This window comes from Aquarana catesbeiana, linkage group LG01 (assembly GCF_042186555.1).
Source record: "Aquarana catesbeiana isolate 2022-GZ linkage group LG01, ASM4218655v1, whole genome shotgun sequence".
Classification (NCBI taxonomy): domain Eukaryota; kingdom Metazoa; phylum Chordata; class Amphibia; order Anura; family Ranidae; genus Aquarana; species Aquarana catesbeiana.
Window position 1 is genome coordinate 889145501 of NC_133324.1, and position 17797 is coordinate 889163297.

General features: G+C 41.7%; 1 protein-coding gene across 4 annotated transcripts in view; it reads right to left on the reverse strand.

The window, feature by feature from the left end:
- The window catches only part of SH3BP2 (SH3 domain binding protein 2), a 112974-nt gene that overhangs the window by 88573 nt on the left and 6604 nt on the right, over positions 1-17797 (reverse strand). For 2 of the 4 annotated variants that reach the window (XM_073610898.1, XM_073610896.1), the window contains one exon: positions 16595-16875. The exons of the other annotated variants lie outside the window; for them this stretch is intronic. The gene's annotated coding sequence lies outside the window, so the exon portion shown is untranslated. The remainder of the gene's footprint in view (positions 1-16594; positions 16876-17797) is intronic. 4 annotated transcript variants of the gene reach the window in all.

The following is a 17797-nucleotide window of genomic DNA, read 5'->3' on the forward strand; positions in this document are numbered from 1 at the left end:
ACCGCGCCCTCATCCCTGCACTCTGTATGTACAGCGCCCTCATCCCTGCACTCTGTATGTACAGCGCCCTCATCCCTGCACTCTGTATATACCGCGCCCTCATCCCTGCACTCTGTATGTACCGCGCCCTCATCCCTGCACTCTGTATATACCGCGCCCTCATCCCTGCACTCTGTATGTACCGCGCCCTCATCCCTGCACTCTGTATGTACCGCGCCTTCATCCCTGCACTCTGTATGTACCGCGCCCTCATCCCTGCACTCTGTATGTACCGCGCCCTGATCCCTCCACTCTGTATATACCGGGCCCTGATCCCTGCACTCTGTATATACCGGGCCCTGATCCCTGCACTTTTTATATACCGCGCCCTCATCCCTGCACTCTGTATATACTGCGCCCTCATCCCTGCACTCTGTATATACCGCGCCCTCATCCCTGCACTCTGTATATACCACGCCCTCATCCCTGCACTCTGTATATACCGCGCCCTCATCCCTGCACTCTGTATATACCGCGCCCTCATCCCTGCACTCTGTATATACCGCGCCCTCATCCCTGCACTCTGTATATACCGCGCCCTCATCCCTGCACTCTGTATATACCGTGCCCTGATCCCTGCACTCTGTATATACCGTGCCCTGATCCCTGCACTCTGTATATACCGCGCCCTCATCCCTGCACTCTGTATATACCGCGCCCTGATCCCTGCACTCTGTATATACCGTGCCCTGATCCCTGCACTCTGTATATACCGTGCCCTTATCCCTGCACTCTGTATATACCGTGCCCTTATCCTTGCACTCTGTATATACCGTGCCCTTATCCCTGCACTATGTATATACTGCGTCCTGATCCCTGCACTCTGTATTGCTCAACTCAACCCCCCCCCCCCCCCCAACTACTAGTGTGAATGAGCCCACAATGAGATTGAAAGCAAAATTATACCTCCGCCTAAAAAAACTGTAAAAATGGCCCCTTGTGGCTTTACATTATAATAAACTAATATGCAACTCATATTATGGCAGAATACCTGACAAGCGTTCCTGTGGCAGTGCTCTCGGCTGGCACATGCGCTTCCATCTCCTCCCTATGGGATCAGACATTTTGGAGGCTTGATTGGCCCGGCCACATTGACATTACTCCCATGCATGCACACAGGAGTCACATCATTAGGGCACAGGATGGCGCTGTAAAGGTACACTAAGCTGCACATGCACAGCACAGTGTCAACAACGTGATATGATCAATTTATAAGGTAAACTTTATTGAAAAAATGCACAGAAATATGTAAAGGAATCCCACATATGCTGCACACGGCTGCACAGGTGGGACACGTTCCTCCACGGTACCTAAAAATAAAAAGACATACAAACTGCAGAAAAAAGTAAGAACAACATTGTATCATTAAAAATAGATGCTGGCAAAACCCCCCACCCGTCCCGAGCCAGACACTTCCTTGGAGTAGTGGGAACCGAGAGCGTGGTGTAAAGGAGTGAAAGTCTCTGGGTGCTCACCTTACGAGTACATAGACATTGAGTTCTTTGAAGTGTCCTATATTGGAACTTTCTCCCCCTTCTCAGATCTCCTCGTACCCCCTCCACAGGTGATTGAGGACAATTAGGCTATGTTTCCACTATTACGTCCCCAAAGTCGCGCGATTTACCCTGCGACTTTGCTATGCGATTTGTGTTGCGATGTCATGTGACCGGTGAAAGCCATGTGAGAACAAGTCGCACTGAAGTAGGAACAAAGTAGTGCAAAAACCTTTTTTTGGAGTCGCACCAATTAGAACGGGGGCCTTTGAAATACATGGGTTTTGACTTGTCATGCGACTTCACATGTGTCAAGTCGCACAACAACTCGCAGTAGTGGAAACAGAGCCTTAGAGTTGATTTCTATACCCAGAGACTTTCACTCCTTTACACCACGCTCTCGGTTCCCACTACTCCAAGGAAGTGTCTGGCTCGGGACGGGTGGGGGTTTTTGCCAGCATCTATTTTTAATGAGACAACGTTGTTCTTACTTTTTTCTACAGTTTGTATGTCTTTTTATTTTTAGGTACCGTGGAGGAACGGGTCCCACCTGTGCAGCCGTGTGCAGCATATGTGGGATTCCTTTACATATTTCTGTGCATTTTTTCAATAAAGTTTACTTTATAAATTGATAACATCACGTTGTTGACTCCCCCTCTGAGAGCATTCCTGGGACCGCTGTGGTCTCACCCCCTCCCTTTTTCACATAGTCCATTTTGCTGCATTGGGGATAGCCCGTCATATTGATGAATCGTCTGATCTTTATTATTTGTTGGTATTACACAAGTGGATTTGAGTGGATTTTTTTTTTTTAATCTTGCATATAAATGCTGACAGGCAGGGAGGAGCAGCTATGACAAGAGAGACAATAGGGTCTCTTCTGTTTTTAAAAACTGTTTTTTTTGCTAGAAAATTACTTAGAACCCCCAAACATTATACATTTTTTTCTAACACCTTAGAGAATAAAATGGCGGTCATTGCAATACTTTCTGTCACACCGTATTTGCTCAGCGGTCTTACAAGCACACTTTTTTCAGAAAAAAATACACTTTTTTGAATAAAAAAATAAGACAACAGTAAAGTTAGCCCAATTTTTTTTTTATATTGTGAAAGATAATGTTACGCCGAGTAAACTGATACCCAACATATCACGCTTCAAAATTTCGCCCGCTCGTGGAATGGCGTCAAACTATTACCCTTAAAAATCGCCATAGGCGACGTTTAAAAAATTCTACAGGTTGCATGTTTTAAGTTACAGAGGAGGTCTAGGGCTAGAATTATTGCTCTGACTTTACCGATCTTGGCGATACCTCACATGTGTGGTTTGAACACCATTTTCTTATGCGGGCACTCCTCATGTATGCATTCGCTTCTGCACGCGAGCTCATCAGGACGGGGCACGTTTAAAAATTTTTTTTGTTATTCTTATTTATTTTACCTTTTATTTTTACACTGTGTCACTTTTATTTCTATTACAAGGGATGTAAACATCCCTTGTAATAGAAAAAAAGCATGACAGGACTTCTTAAATATGAGATCTGGGGTCAAAAAGACCTCAGATCTCATATTTACACTAAAATGCAATAAAAAAAAAAAATTGTCATTTAAAAAAAAGGCCCTTTAAGAGCTATGGGTGGAAGTAACGTTTTGACGTCGCTTCCGCCCTGCGATGATATGGAGACGTGTGGGGGCCATCTTCCCCTCACTCATCTCCATTTCAGGCCACAGGAAGGATCCGATCGCCTCCGCCGCTGCTGACGGCTCCGATAAGCGTCGGAGGGCACCGGATCGCAGCAGGAGGGGGGCCCCTCTCCCGCCGCCGATAAAAGTGATCTCTTGGCGAATCCGCTGCAGAGACCATTTTTTTTTTTTTTCACTCCGCAGAGACCAATTTTATCTTAAACCAGACCGCTCACTGAAGAAGAGGATACCAGGGTTATGGCAGATAGCTGCTGCCATAACAACGACACTCTTCTTCAAACAGCCGACGTATAATGACAGTGGGTGGTTCAGAAGAAGTTAAAACAAGCCCTCACTGATCTCTGTGGCTGCAGACACTGTGGAGCAATTCATCCTCAAAGTTCCAATGATACACTGAAATCTTTCAAGTTCCAGATAGCTCAGCTTCCCTTTCTATATATATATATACTTGAATGTCCATAGCCTGGCCACAGATTATGGGTCCATGGACACTGGCTTAAAAAAAAAAAACGCTGCTCCTAGGGGAGTCTAGCACTAAAACATTAAACGTTTCTAAACGCTAGTACAAAAGATGCTCAAAACTTGTGTTTTTTTCAGCCAAGAGCACTGCCGTTTTTTTAAGCCAATATATCCATGGACCCTTAAGCCCCATACACACAAGCCAAATGTCAGGCGTCATCGGCCGGTTGAATGGAAACCAGCTGACATTCGGCCCATGTATGCGGCAGCTGCTCCGACAGAAGCTGGCCATTTGACGTGACCAACAAAGGGCTCTGCCAACCGGCTCCCAATCAGTACTCTCAGCAAATGGCTGTTGTTGAATGTACGTTCTAGTGCGGGGGCCATCCCCCTGTCAGAACCCAAGTACATTTTGACATCTATGGAATACAATAATATGTGATTTACAAGCCTTTAGGTTTGAGAAATAATACAATTGTAAAGACAATGCCTCACAAAGTATCTATCTCCTGGAACCGACCTGCCACAACTGTGCTCGGCTTGTTGAAGTGTGAATATACTACATGCAACTTATTATAATGGATAATATGCTGTTTTAGCCCAGAAATGGAAAAAAAATATTCTGTCTAAGTGGTATACTCTTTCCATGACCAATTCAGAACTAATTTCTGGTGGGTGTGTTGTGCAATTTGAGTGGAGAAGACTGGTTTGTCAGTGTTCTCAGAGTTTGGTAATCCTGGATCAGGGTCTGGAGCTTTGAGACTTTGAATAGATTTGGGTGGGAAGAAGTCTCCAATCCTGTGTTCAGGTGTGCACACTTGTTATAAGTGAGGCCTGGCCATAGCTCAGGGCTTTCATTAGGACAGTGCTTCTCAACCCTGTCTTCAAGTACCCCCAACAGGCCATGTTTGCAGGTTTTCCTTTATCTTGCACAGGTGCTTTAAATCAGAGTCAATAGCTTGGTACTTTGGTCAGCTATTTTATCTAGGAGGAATTCCCAAAACATGGCCTGTTGGGGTACTTGAGGACAGGGTTGAGAACCACTGCATTAGGACACAGTTGTATGCACCATCCAGGAAACAAATATACTCCCAATAGGAGAGGTGATCTACTCAGGAGACAGTATTCCATGTTGGAGAGAATCCATACCCACAGGACTGGGAGAGTTGGTAGAGCGGAGCGAGTCTGGATTATTGGGAGAGCTGAGGCAACTAGGGGAGTCCAGCGGACTGAGGGAGTCTGTAAGTCTCAGAACAGTGAGAGAGCTCAGGGTGCCAGGAAATCCCCCATTGTGAGGCAAGGGAGTGGGCACATGCAGTTGGATGCTGTAACTAAAGGTTTGGAGAGTACAGAGAGTTGGGAGAGTTATGTCTGAAGGATGCCGACAAGAGCAGCAGAGCTGCTGAAGAAAGAGGCAGGTGGCTTGGCATTTTTGTTATCTGTTTTATTAGTGAAATCCCCTCCATGGGCAGCTATTTTTGATTAATAAAAGTGCCCGTAACTACAATTCAGAAAGGCGTGGGCTCCCAAAAATGCATCTATCACTGAGCTAAACAACCCCCATATTACAATAGATAAACAAATAATGGTTTGGGGTCAATTTTGTTTTATTTTTCTAATTTACAAACCTTGTTTTACTTTAAACTATTAAATAGTTTAGAAAAAAAAAATATTTTATACAGATTGTACCCATAGCGCACAGATCACAAAGCATTACGTACTTTCGAAAGTGAGAATGCAGCAGAAGTTTGCTGTAAAGCTGAAGCTAAAGTATGGATGTTTTGGCACAGTTACATTGTTCCAGGTCCTTCTTTTTCCGAGTGCCCCTCAGCAAGCCAGCTGCTAGGGGGGCACCCATGTGGGCGCATTCACAAACCAGGCTGTGTGTGTCCAAAAACACAAACACAGAGTCAGCAAGCCACACCCACTCTTCCTCCTAACAGGAGTATGACTGACAGCAGCAGGATCCTATGGTTCCACTGCCCTCATTGTTTTCTCCAAGACCAGGAAGAGAGGAGAGCGGGCCTGGCGGGACAGCGGTGAGGGGAGGTAGGTTAATGTTTAACCACTTAGCGTCCGCGCTATAGCCAAATGATGGCCACAGTGTGGACCTGAATTTCCGGTAGGCCGTCATATGATGTCCTCCCCTTTGCACGCGCCCCCTGCAGGGCGCGCGCTGTGATCACGAGTCAATGAGACTTGGGTGATCACAGATCCCGGCCCCTTACCACGTGATCAGCTGTCAGCCAATGACAGCTGATCACTTGATGTAAACAAAAGCTTGGCAATTGTTTTTTTTTTTTTTTCTCCTCATGCTGACAGCGTGAGGAGAAAAAAAAAGCCGATCACCGGCTTATGTGCAAGGGACATCGGTCCCGAAGAGGAGGGAGGCACATCTGCCTTATCTGTGCACACAATTACCACCTGCCAGTGCCCATGAGTGCCACCTATCAATGCCCACCAGCGGTGCCAATCAGTAGCACCCAGCAGTGCTGCCTATCAGTGTAACCTTACCAGTGCCCATTATTGCCACCTATCAGTGCACACCAGTGCCGCCTTATCGGTGCCCATCAGTGCAGCCTCATCAGCGTACATCAATGAAGGAGAACAAAATATAAAAAAATATCATTTAAAAAAAAAATTTGGTCTTTTTAAATTTTTTTATCAAAAAATAAAACCGCAGAGGTGATCAAATACCACAAAAAAAAGCTCTATGTAGCATGACTGCACAATTGTCATTCAAAGTGCATCAGTGCCAAAAGCTGAAAATTGGTCTGGGCAGGAGGGGGGTTTAAGTGCCCAGTAAGCAAGTGGTTAAGGAGGAGATAGGTGGAACAGATAGTGGCGTGTTGTTTACCTTAGATAAAAATGATCCTCTGCGCTACTATGTGATAATTGTGATGAAATAAATTCTAATAACAAACAAGGAATTGCTGCAATACCTAGTGGCTTCACAACTACACGTGCATAAATTAATTAGTAAGTGGTTTTGCACTATTCCATCCTTTATACATATGTAACATATATGAAGCAATGTGTAAAATAAATTATGAAAGTGATGAATAAAGTCCAATAGTGACTGAAAATCAAGTGTTCCAATATAATCAGTGTGCAATTCTTGAACAAATTGTTCCAATATAATGATTGTTCCCAGAGAGTCTATGCGCTGCCACCAACACCTCAGTGCTCACAGAACTCTCACCTCATATCCACAGAACATGAGTCTCGAATTTAAATTCAATAGAGATAAGCTGGTCTCTCCTCCCAGGATCTCCTCCGCAAATCCTCAGTCAGAAAATCCAGGCTCACATGTGGGGGTGATGTAAACAGACAAGCCTCCAATAGTGTGATAGCATTCCAAAACCATTTAATTAAAATCCGCTTACATCGATAAACACATTGGTGGTTTAGCCTCACATCACTTCCGGTCAGCTGCGTACTACGCCCACACCCTACGCGTTACGTCACATCACGTGACTTCTTCACGGGGGTAAAAACTCATTAGAAATTAGAACCTAAAAAACACACAAAGTCTTGCGAGCTACCATGTAAAATTCCAAAAGATAATAGGAGATGATTAAAGGACAGCTGCTAGCATTGATCACGTCCCATATGCTTGTGCCAAATAAAAATGTATACCAATATAATGCTGCGCTATCTAAATAAAATCATATGGTAATCCTAATGTTACTGACTATAGTTAAATAGTGGTGGTGAGATATTCCATTCCTATGTAAAAAATCTAGTGAACATAATAATGCAATCTTATGCGATTAAAAGTTGGGATCATAAACAATTAGAAATTGTAATCCTATGCGATCCTCCCAATGACAATCTGTGTAGCATACACACCTCTATATACACGTTGCATTTATATGCAATAGAGAAATTTGCAACCCTGTGCGATAATTGCAGTACAACCTGTAATTTACATCAATCTATAAAAAAGTGCATCAATATACAATAATCAATATAGAAATAAAGTGATCCGTGTTTAAAGTACTCTTGTGCCAAACAAATTCATGCATTACTCTATGTCCACAGAACCGCAATATAAAGTCAATTCATAACTATTTCATTCTTCTGGTACTCATTGCAGATGATAAAACAGTAAAGTGCTTGTGTCTATGCTTGTGCTCACCCTTTGGTGTATGCGCTCACCTTAGAGCGTGTGACTTCGCACCTAAGCTCAGTCAAAACACGCACAACTCTGTAACAAGCCAAACAAATATAAAGATGCTGTACTGGTGTGTCCTTTCCCGCTCTGAGAACACTCTACTGTCTCACAAACCGTCCAGGATGGTACAGCGTCTTTATATTTGTTTGGCTTGTTACAGAGTGGTGCGCTCATAGCACCTTTTAAATGTGAGTACCCTAATATAGGGAATATTGTCATTTTGAATAAAACTTTTAAAACGGTAATACACTATCCAGTTTCCTCTGTTTTCCATATGAATATTGTTGCAAGCAACCACCCAAGGATCTGAATGCTGACCATAAACCCAGAGGTGGTTTAAAAAAGTGGTTTGACCGAGCTTAGGTGCGAGGTCACACGCTCTAAGGTGAGTGCATACACCAAAGGGGGAGCACAAGAGTTGGCACGAGCACTTTACTGTTTTATCATCTGCAATGAGTACTAGAAGAATGGAATAGTCATGAATGGACTTTATATTGCTATTCTGTAGACACAGATTAATGCATGAATTAGTTTGGCACAAGAGCACTTTAAACACGGGTCACTTTATTTCTATATCGATTATTGTATATTGATGCACTTTTATATAGACTGATGTAAATTACAGGTTGTACTGCAATTATCGCATTTATTGCAATTATCGCACAGGGTTGCAAATTTCTCTATTGCATATAAATGTACCATGTGTATATAGAGGTGTGTTTGCTACACAGGTTGTCATTGGGAGGATCGCATAGGATTACACTTTTTAATTGTTTATGATTGCAATTTTTAATCGTATTTGCTTGCAGTATTATGTTCACTAGATTTTTTACATAGGAATGGAATATCTCACCACCACTATTTAACTGTAGATTGATGTAAATTATAGGTTGTCACTGCATTTATTGCAATTATCGCACAGGGTTGCAAATTTCTCTATTGCATATGAATGCACCATGTGTATATAGAGGTGTGTATGCTACACAGGTTGTCATTGGGAGGATTGCATAAGATTACAATTTTTCATTGTTTATGATTGCAATTTTTAATCGCATAAGATTGCATTATTATGTTCACTAGATTTTTTATATAGGAATGGAATATCTCACCACCACTATTTAAAAGACATGCACACACTGAAATATTTCGTTTCGGAATTTCGTTTTCATTTGAAAAATAAATTTATTTAGTTACTCCTGAAATTCGTTTTTATTTATTTCGTTTTTCATTAAAAATTGCATTCGTCCGAAAATCAAAATTAAGGTCGAGTCTGTCATTGAAGGTATATGGTGTCTGTCGAATGTTCAAAGAAGATTCGACGGAGCAGCTAAACTGGCCGACGCCATATAGTTTATCTGCTCCATCGAATCTTCTTAGAACTTTCAACAGACACCATAAGCCAAAGTATGTGTGTGCTTAGTTCTAGCTATTTTACTGCTCTTCCTCTTTGGGTACAATCAGCCAATAACATTCATCATCATCATTATTTTTATTTATCTTTTCTCCCCTATGTCGAATCTTTTCTCTCTATGTAGAATAATCTTGAACTAATAGAGTTAATGTTAGGCACATTCGACCACAGGTTTGATGGACACAGGTTGTTATTGTCATCATCATGTCGAATCTCCTATCTATATCGAACTGTTGTAGCAACGAAAACGAAAATAAAGCATTTGTTTATGTCGGATCTTTCGTTTTTCGGATTCTGCACTTTCGTTATCGTTTGTTAAAACGATAACGAAAATACCTGAAATTCGGACGAAAATGCATTCGGACGAAAACGAATGCACATGTCTACTATTTAACTGTAGTCAGTAATATTAGAATTACCATATGATTTTATTTGGATAGCGGAGCATTATATTGGTATAAGAAATTAGAACCACTTTAAGTTTAACATAGTAAGAATGTGAAAGAAAGCCTAAAGTGCCACATACTAGCTGCAAACACTTTACGATTGTACTGCGATGTTTCACGTTTAAACGTTTTTAAAACTGTATTTGTTAAGGTCTGAGCAAGGCAAATGTATATAAAAACAATATAAATGAAGAAGTCCTAGGTTCTCAACAGGGTGACAGAAGTTATTTTGAAATATCAGCTGATAACCCGCTACTCTGACTGAATGTATTTTAGGATGTGTTCTTCCCCCGTCATGTAAGAGGAAGCAGAAAAAAAAAAAATCAGTAAGAAGCTATACTTCTGTTTTTTCTACATTAATGTAAAGTATATAACATAGATAAGCTAAACATAGATAATTTGTACCAAAATTGGAAAATGTAAATCAGTAAGAAGCTATACTTCTGGTTTTTCTACATTAATGTAAAGTATGTAACATAGATAAGGTAAACATAGATAATTTGTACCAAAATTGGAAAATGTCATACATTTTAATAGGAAAATAAAATGTTTTTCCTTCCAGAGAAAAGGTCAAGTTCTTTTTGTAAAGTAGACCTGTATTGGTAAGGAAATAACTATAAGGGGTGACTGTAAACCCCCTCTGCCAGCGTTGCCGAAACCCCCTGAAATGTCCTTTTTAGTATTGGATAATATACACATGCCAATCCCATTCCCATGCCAATCCCATTCCCTTATGTAATAATGCTTGGTGACCTGTCTTCAGGCCTGAGCACCCACAGGCTGGCATGTGCCTAAACATGTGCCAACACCGACTTTTAGGTAGTCAAAACCTGCTACGGTGCTTTCAAAGATTTCTTACAAAGTAGGTACATTTTGGCATCTTATGGTGCTCACTATTCCGTGCTTAAGTTATCTTAAACAGTGTGAAATGGTGGTGGACCACACATACTGTAAATCATATGCTTTTTCTTTGTAAAAATGAACCAGTAGTGGTCTTTCAAGGCAAGTCTTGTCTTATGAGGAGTCCAAACATAGGGTGAATGTGTTAATGGAGTGTCTGATGGATTTTGAAAGTAAAGATAATGCAAAGGATGCAGTAAAGTCCAACTGGGACTGTGAGAGCATGAATAACATAGGCTACCTGTTCTGTTTTACTATGAACCTTGTTTCACTTATTATTATTATTATTATTATTATACAGGATTCAGATGCCAACAATTTGCACAGTGCTTAAAGGATACGTTTTTGCAGGTAAAGAAATGTGCATTTATTATTATTATTTTTTTTTTTTTTTTGAGCCTGTAAAGCATTGCACCAGTGATCAGTAGATCGCTGATGCCATGCAGGTCTCCAACAGATCTGCCAGTGTATCTGCTTGCCCTTACATCCCATACGAGTAAGCTGATACAAGCTCACAGAAAGAAGGAATGAACTACCAGGGTGCTTTACAGCACCCTGGTAGTTCATTGAAAACTACAAGCTGAACGCCGCAAAGGCTGCCGGATCTTGTAGTTTTACATTCACAGCCCCGCTCGGCCATGTTTTTTTAAATTGTGCCAGCTAGCGGGGGGGATCCCTGCTAGCTGTCAGGTTGAGGATCAGGGAGGTGTGGGGGGTCGGTCAGTTCGTAACATACTACATCCTGAATATTATTTATGAAAGGTGAACTTATCCTTAAAAGTAAAGGGAGGCAGCATGGTTACAATACCATTCAATACAAGTGGATTAGGAGGGCTCCGCCCATGACAGCTTACAAACAGATTAAGGTAGGAGTTCCAGAGGAAGGGAGAAGCTTTGCAGAAGTCCTGGAGGCAATCATGGGATGAGGGAGTTAGAGAATAAGTGGTTGTAGTTAGTATTTTTAATTTTATCCATTTTGGGCTAGCGGAAGCCAGTGGAAGGATTGGCAAAAGGAGGCAGTAGACACTGACTGGTTTGTAAAGTTAATGAGTCTGGTAGCTACATTCATGATAGACTGAAGGGTGATAGTCTGTGTAAAAGTAAGCCATCAAGAAGGGAGTTGCAACAGTTGAGGCAAGAAATAACCCGGAAGTTAATTAGCAGCTTTGCAGTGTTGGTTGTTAAAGTCCAACTCCGGAAAACTTAATAATTATCTTGCGCAGTGGGAGTTCATGCGCAATGCCAGGATTAATGATAATAAGTGGAACTACCACCAACCTGTGCAAATGGCAATGAAATCATATGTAACTAAGTGTGAATAAATAACAATAGCAACGCCAGGGTTTCTTTCCTTTTCTGTTGTTTATTTATCTTGCATAGTGTCCTGTCCAAACTTGGAACGGAGAACCACAGTACTATAAGACAGACCTTTAATTTCCCTCTATAAGGCTAAACTGATAAGTTCATCACGTAATAATCATGCCTGTTCCTTTTTCTGCCTTACACGTAGCTCCTAGGAAAAAAAAGGGGAATTCAATTTCTAAGTTCCCTTCTTCTGGCTGACAAAGTAGATCTTTATAGATCTAATATATCAGCCAATGACAGCGGAATGTATTTAGATGTCTAGTAACTGAAATGGATATTTGAATACTGTTATTTACAGCCTGAAATATTGCCCTAATCCTTTGCCTATTGTTAAGGAATATTTTGCATATTATTTTTGCACTAGTTCCTGCAAACGTATAAAGCTGATAGTAGTTCTGGACTGATGTGGAAACCTGTGCTGCCTATTCAGAAATAAACAATCAGATCTTTGCACAATACTCATTCCCTTTCTCCCCTTTTCATGCATGTTGGGTGGTCTTTGCATTACTGTGACTAGACCTAGGCAAACTCTATGAACAGGGCCATCTTAAGAGCATTATAGGCCCCCGGGCAATACAGTGCACTGGGGCCCTGTCTACACAATCACGCACGAGAATAAAAATGCAAATTATCAATAAGGCTAAATTTATTGGTACTTCCAACAAAATCAGTGTTTAAACATTAACACAACGTTTGGACAATATAACTTTTGATGGGCACAGTGGCAGCTTTGATGGGCTAGGGGCGGCCACAGCGCGCTATGAATGCCAGGGCGGCTGCGGCCTCTGACTGACGTCACTGGTTGCTAGCTAGACATCGGGCGACTGGCGATTCAAGCAAGTGAGCAACCAGTGCAGTCAGTCAACTTAAGCAGCAGATTGCAGCGCTGAGGATCGGCCCTGAATGGGGCCCTCCAGGCAAGTGGGGCCCCGGGCAACTGCCCAGCGTGCCCAGTGGAAAAAACTGCCCTGTCTATGAACCAGGGAGCCAAGGTAGCGTCAATGCAATCCATATTCCATGCATGAAAGTGTTGGTTTTCCAACTAGGGAGATATATGATTCCCCACAACACCCTCTGGGCATCAAAGAACAGCATGCAAGTGACTGCTATGCATTTTTCCTGCTTCTGTTGACATCTTTTGTTACGTAGGAAGAAGAGTACCTCCTATACCATATTTCCTATGATTAAAAATACTCAGACATATGGACCAAATCTAAATGGAAAAACAGAGATGTAATACGCTGCATTTACCAGTCCTTGGGGTGTTGGCACTCACTTACGGCGTGGTAGATAAGCAGCATTGTCATAGGATAGGAAGTATGTCAGGACTACAAAGTACCTCCTTCTCCTCTCCATAACATGGGGGGGAGGTGTTCTGTAGTTCACTAAGGAGACCTGTCTGGGCTTGCTTGCGATAGCACTGGAGTTTACAGCATACAGCACAGTACTGAATTTTGGGCAGAATCAACAGGTATTTTTTTTACACCTATCAAACAGATATAATAAAATGCTTTCAAATGTATATTTAAAGTGTTTGTAAAGTCAGTGCTCACAATTACTGCCAGCCCCACTGCTATAACAAGCTATACTACACAGTGTGTGTGTTTTTTTTAAACTCTGCAGCTAAATACCTTTTTTCACATCTCTGATGTGCGGTCATGTGACCGCCCACCGCTCTCCTTCCCTGATCTAAGCACTACAGTGGGAGATTCCCCTCTGATGTCAGTCGGACGGTCACATGACCACACACCGGCAATGTGAAAGAAGTTATTTAGCTGCAGAATTTAAAAAAAACACACACAAACTGTGTAGTATATCTTGTTATAACAGAGGGGCTGGCAGTAATTGTGATCCCTAACTTTGCTGCCACACAGAATAGTGGCAGGAGGGGAGGGGCGAGTTTGTCAATAGGCTCACAAACTAGGAAGTGACAGGCAGGGAGGAAGAGGGAGAGGAAGAGACTCTAAACACAGCAGGGTGACGGAGGCAGATAAACTGACCATAGTATCATGGATCAGCTGTCCCTACACCACAGTATTGGGGCCTGGCAATCAGCTGCTCAGGCCTGAGCCCCGTTACATGGGGGTGCTTGCATGCATGCTCCCCCAAACCCAGAAGCTCTGCTCCATTACTGAAGTGTGAGGAGGGCTCCACTGGAGCAGCATTGGTGACCTTACTGGGGGTGGTAAGCCATCAGGTGACACCTGAATAGGCATTATCTAAGAGCTTGTGCTTAGATGGGTATGTAATTTGTAGCGGTGGAAACATTAAAGAATATGTAAACCCAACATTTCATATTCCGGATATGCATCTGCTGTGCCATGTACTTGTAAAAAAAACTATCCTGTTCTCTTTGTATTGCTTCCTTTATGTGAAATCCCTGGTGTTCCTGCTAGTCCCTCTTCTTTTCTAATAAAAACTGACCACACCATGGTCAGTTCTCTAGCTATGCTGGAAACTCAGTGTGCTCTCCTCCAATGATCAGACTTGTCTTGACACCCCACCCCCCCCCTCCCTGCACAAGATTTCACTGGGAAGCTTAGTGTACTGTTGCTTCTCCTCCTCCAGCTCTTTTGCAGCTGAGAACAGAGGGAATGTGATCACTTATTAAAAAAAGGTATTTATAATGCTTTTTATAATGTCTTTAAGCGACTTCAATATGTTCAAAATTCCACAGCCAGAATCCTAAGTCTGGTACAAGTGACCATATTACCCCTATCCTGGAGTCCTTGCACCGTTCAGGTTTTGCATAGACTTTAAGATCCTCTTACTCACCTATAAGGCTCTTCATGGCTTGGAACCCCATTATCTCTCTAAACTTTTATCAACTTACCCTATCCCCCCTTAACCTCCGCTCCTCAAATTCTGGTCTTCTGTGTGTCCCCCCTACTCACCTATACTCGATGGGGCACAGAGACTTCTCCTGCTATGCTCCAAAACTCTGGAATTCACTTCTAAAGAACATCAGAGAACAAGAACATCTTCTCTAAACTCGTTTTTAGGTTTGATTTAAATATCTTTCTTTAGACAAGCTTTCACATAATTGTCCCTTTTTTTCCTTATGTTATCCTGTGTGTTTCCCTAAAAGGCTTTGAGAAGCTACCTTTAAGGAGCTATATAAAATAAAGATTATTATTATTATTTTTTTATATCTATACACAAATGTTTTATTCTTTCATTTATATTTTAAACTGAATGGGTTGTTTTACAAGGTGAGGGTTTACAATCACCTAAAGGGTCTATTATTAAAAAATATGATGTCAATACAAAAAAATCCCATGCATGACAAAGGGGTTCTGTGTGGCCCCGAAACGTTGCACTCTGCTGCTGTGATGTGTATGTTAATCTGTGATATTACCAGTTTCAAGCTGAAAGTTGCTGTAGCACCCACCTATGCCTTAGTCTACTCCAAGCACATGTGCAATGGGAATATCACTTGATATTTATCATTTTCTGTACAAGTTTGACAAACAGCCACAGTGAAAAATTGCTGTGTGTTATCTAATATGATTATTGCCTATCATCATAGGCTCTATCTAGTAGCCATAATGTGTTATTTTTCCTGAAATGCTTCATTCAGGAAAATACTGCATTATGGCCCCTAAATGGCACTGACAAACAAAGGAAAAAACACATATTAGACTAAATACAGCAATTTTTCTTTGTAGCTGTGTGAATGTTTCTCATATCATTGTCTGTAGAGGTTTGAACTCATCCAGGTGATAGCTAAAGTAGTTGGTCAAATTCAACTGGCATTTGTCCCCACAAGGACAATTTTGTGACCTTAATCCATGATCTTGGAGGGCCATGTCCTCAGTGGGGGGGCACCTACCCCTGATATACCCACAGATTTTGAGAACCATGGGAGCGTGGAGTGATTCAAAATCATCTGCATCCGTAACCTAGTGAAGGTGCTATACGGAAGAGGTTTATCGATGACATAACGCACATGTATGAATACTTTGCATCCTATTTCAGGCAGCTCACACGACACACAAAGCATAAAGGTTAAAATGCCTCTTCTTTAAAGACCTTCAACCTATTTGTTTTACATATTCCTCAGTATTTCCAAGTAAAACCTGTTTGACCTAAAAAATCTAACAGCACGTAGCACAAAATGCAGGATATAAGAGAAGATAATATTCAAATTAACAGGAACAAAAATGGGGAAAAAAAACAAAGAAACTGAGCCCTCAAGTCACATTTAATATGTCATTCCCCTATGGTCCTATAACTTTATGACGCACAGTTCCATACTTTTAGTACTATTAATAAATGTCTTTGACAAGTGATGAGCTACGACATAGTTGTTTCTTTAAATAGAAGCAAAACTCTGATATACTTTCAAGAAACGTGGGTGTTCAGATATCATCTAAAAATAACCTTTGCTTTTCCATATTGTTTTTTTACACAGATTTACGCATTCTTGCTCAATTATTATCCTTGCTAAATGACTGTTGTGATCAAAGCAATATAGCTGGCCATTGACAGAGGGCAGATTGTCCCTACATGCAGGATTGTGTCTAGGGCCAGTAAACACGAACCTTCATAATTCTGCACAGGTAATCACAGGTTGATCAGCCATAACTCTATGACCACTCACCTAATATTGAGTAGGTCCCCCTTTTGCCACCAAAATAGCCCTGACCTGTAAAGGCATGGATATCACTAGACCAATGAAGGTATGTTGTGGTATATGGCATCAAGCCAGCAGTAGCACAAGTCCTGTAAGTTTGCGAGGTGGGACCTCTAAGGATCGGACTTGTTTTGCTAGCACATCCAACAGGTGCTCGATTGAATTGAGATTTGGAGGCCAAGTCAACACCTCATATTCATTGTTGTGTTCTTCAAACCATTCTTGAACCATTTTTGCAGGTGCACATCCTGTGGAAAGAGGTCACTGCCATCAGGGAATATCGTTTCCATGAAGGGGTGTACTTGGTCAGCAACAATGTTTAGGTAGGTGGTACATGTTAAAGTAAAATCCACATGAATGGCAGGACCCTAGATTTCCCAGCAGAACATTGCCTAAAGCATCACACTGCCTCCACCAGCTTGCCTTCTTCCCATACTGTCACGTCCCCAGGTAAGCAACAAACATACACACACACACACCCAGCCATCCACATGATGTAAAAGAAAATATGATTCACCAGGCCACCTTCTTCCATTTCTCTGTGGTCCAGTTCTGATGCACACGTGCCCATCAAAGGTGGTTGTGGCTGTGTACATGGGTCAGTATGGGCACCCTGACCAGTTTGAGACTACACAGCCCCATACACAACAAACTGTGATGCATTGTAATGCAATAATTAATGTTATTCACTTGTTATTCGCTGATCGGTGTATACAGTGTCTTGAAAAAGTAAATGTTCCACATTTTGTCACAATACAACTAAAAATGTAAATTTATTTTATTGGGATTTTGTGTGATAGTACAACACAAAGTGGCACATAATTGTGAAGTGGAAGGAAAATGATAAATGGTTCCAATTTTTTTTTTCTAAAAATCTAGTGGAACCAATTGCCTTCAGAAGTCACCTAATTAGTAAATAGAGTCCACCTGTGTGTAAGTTAATCTCAGTATAAATACAGCTGTTCTGTTAAGCCCTCAGAAGTTTGTTAGAGAACCTTAGTGAACAAACAGCACCATGAAGGCCAAGGAACACACCAGATAGGTCAGGGATAAAGTTGTGGAGAAGTTTAAAGCAGGTTTAGATTATAAAAAAATATCCCAAGCTTTGAACATCTCACAGCGCACTGTTCAATCCATCATCTGAAAATGAAAAGCGTATGGCACATCTGC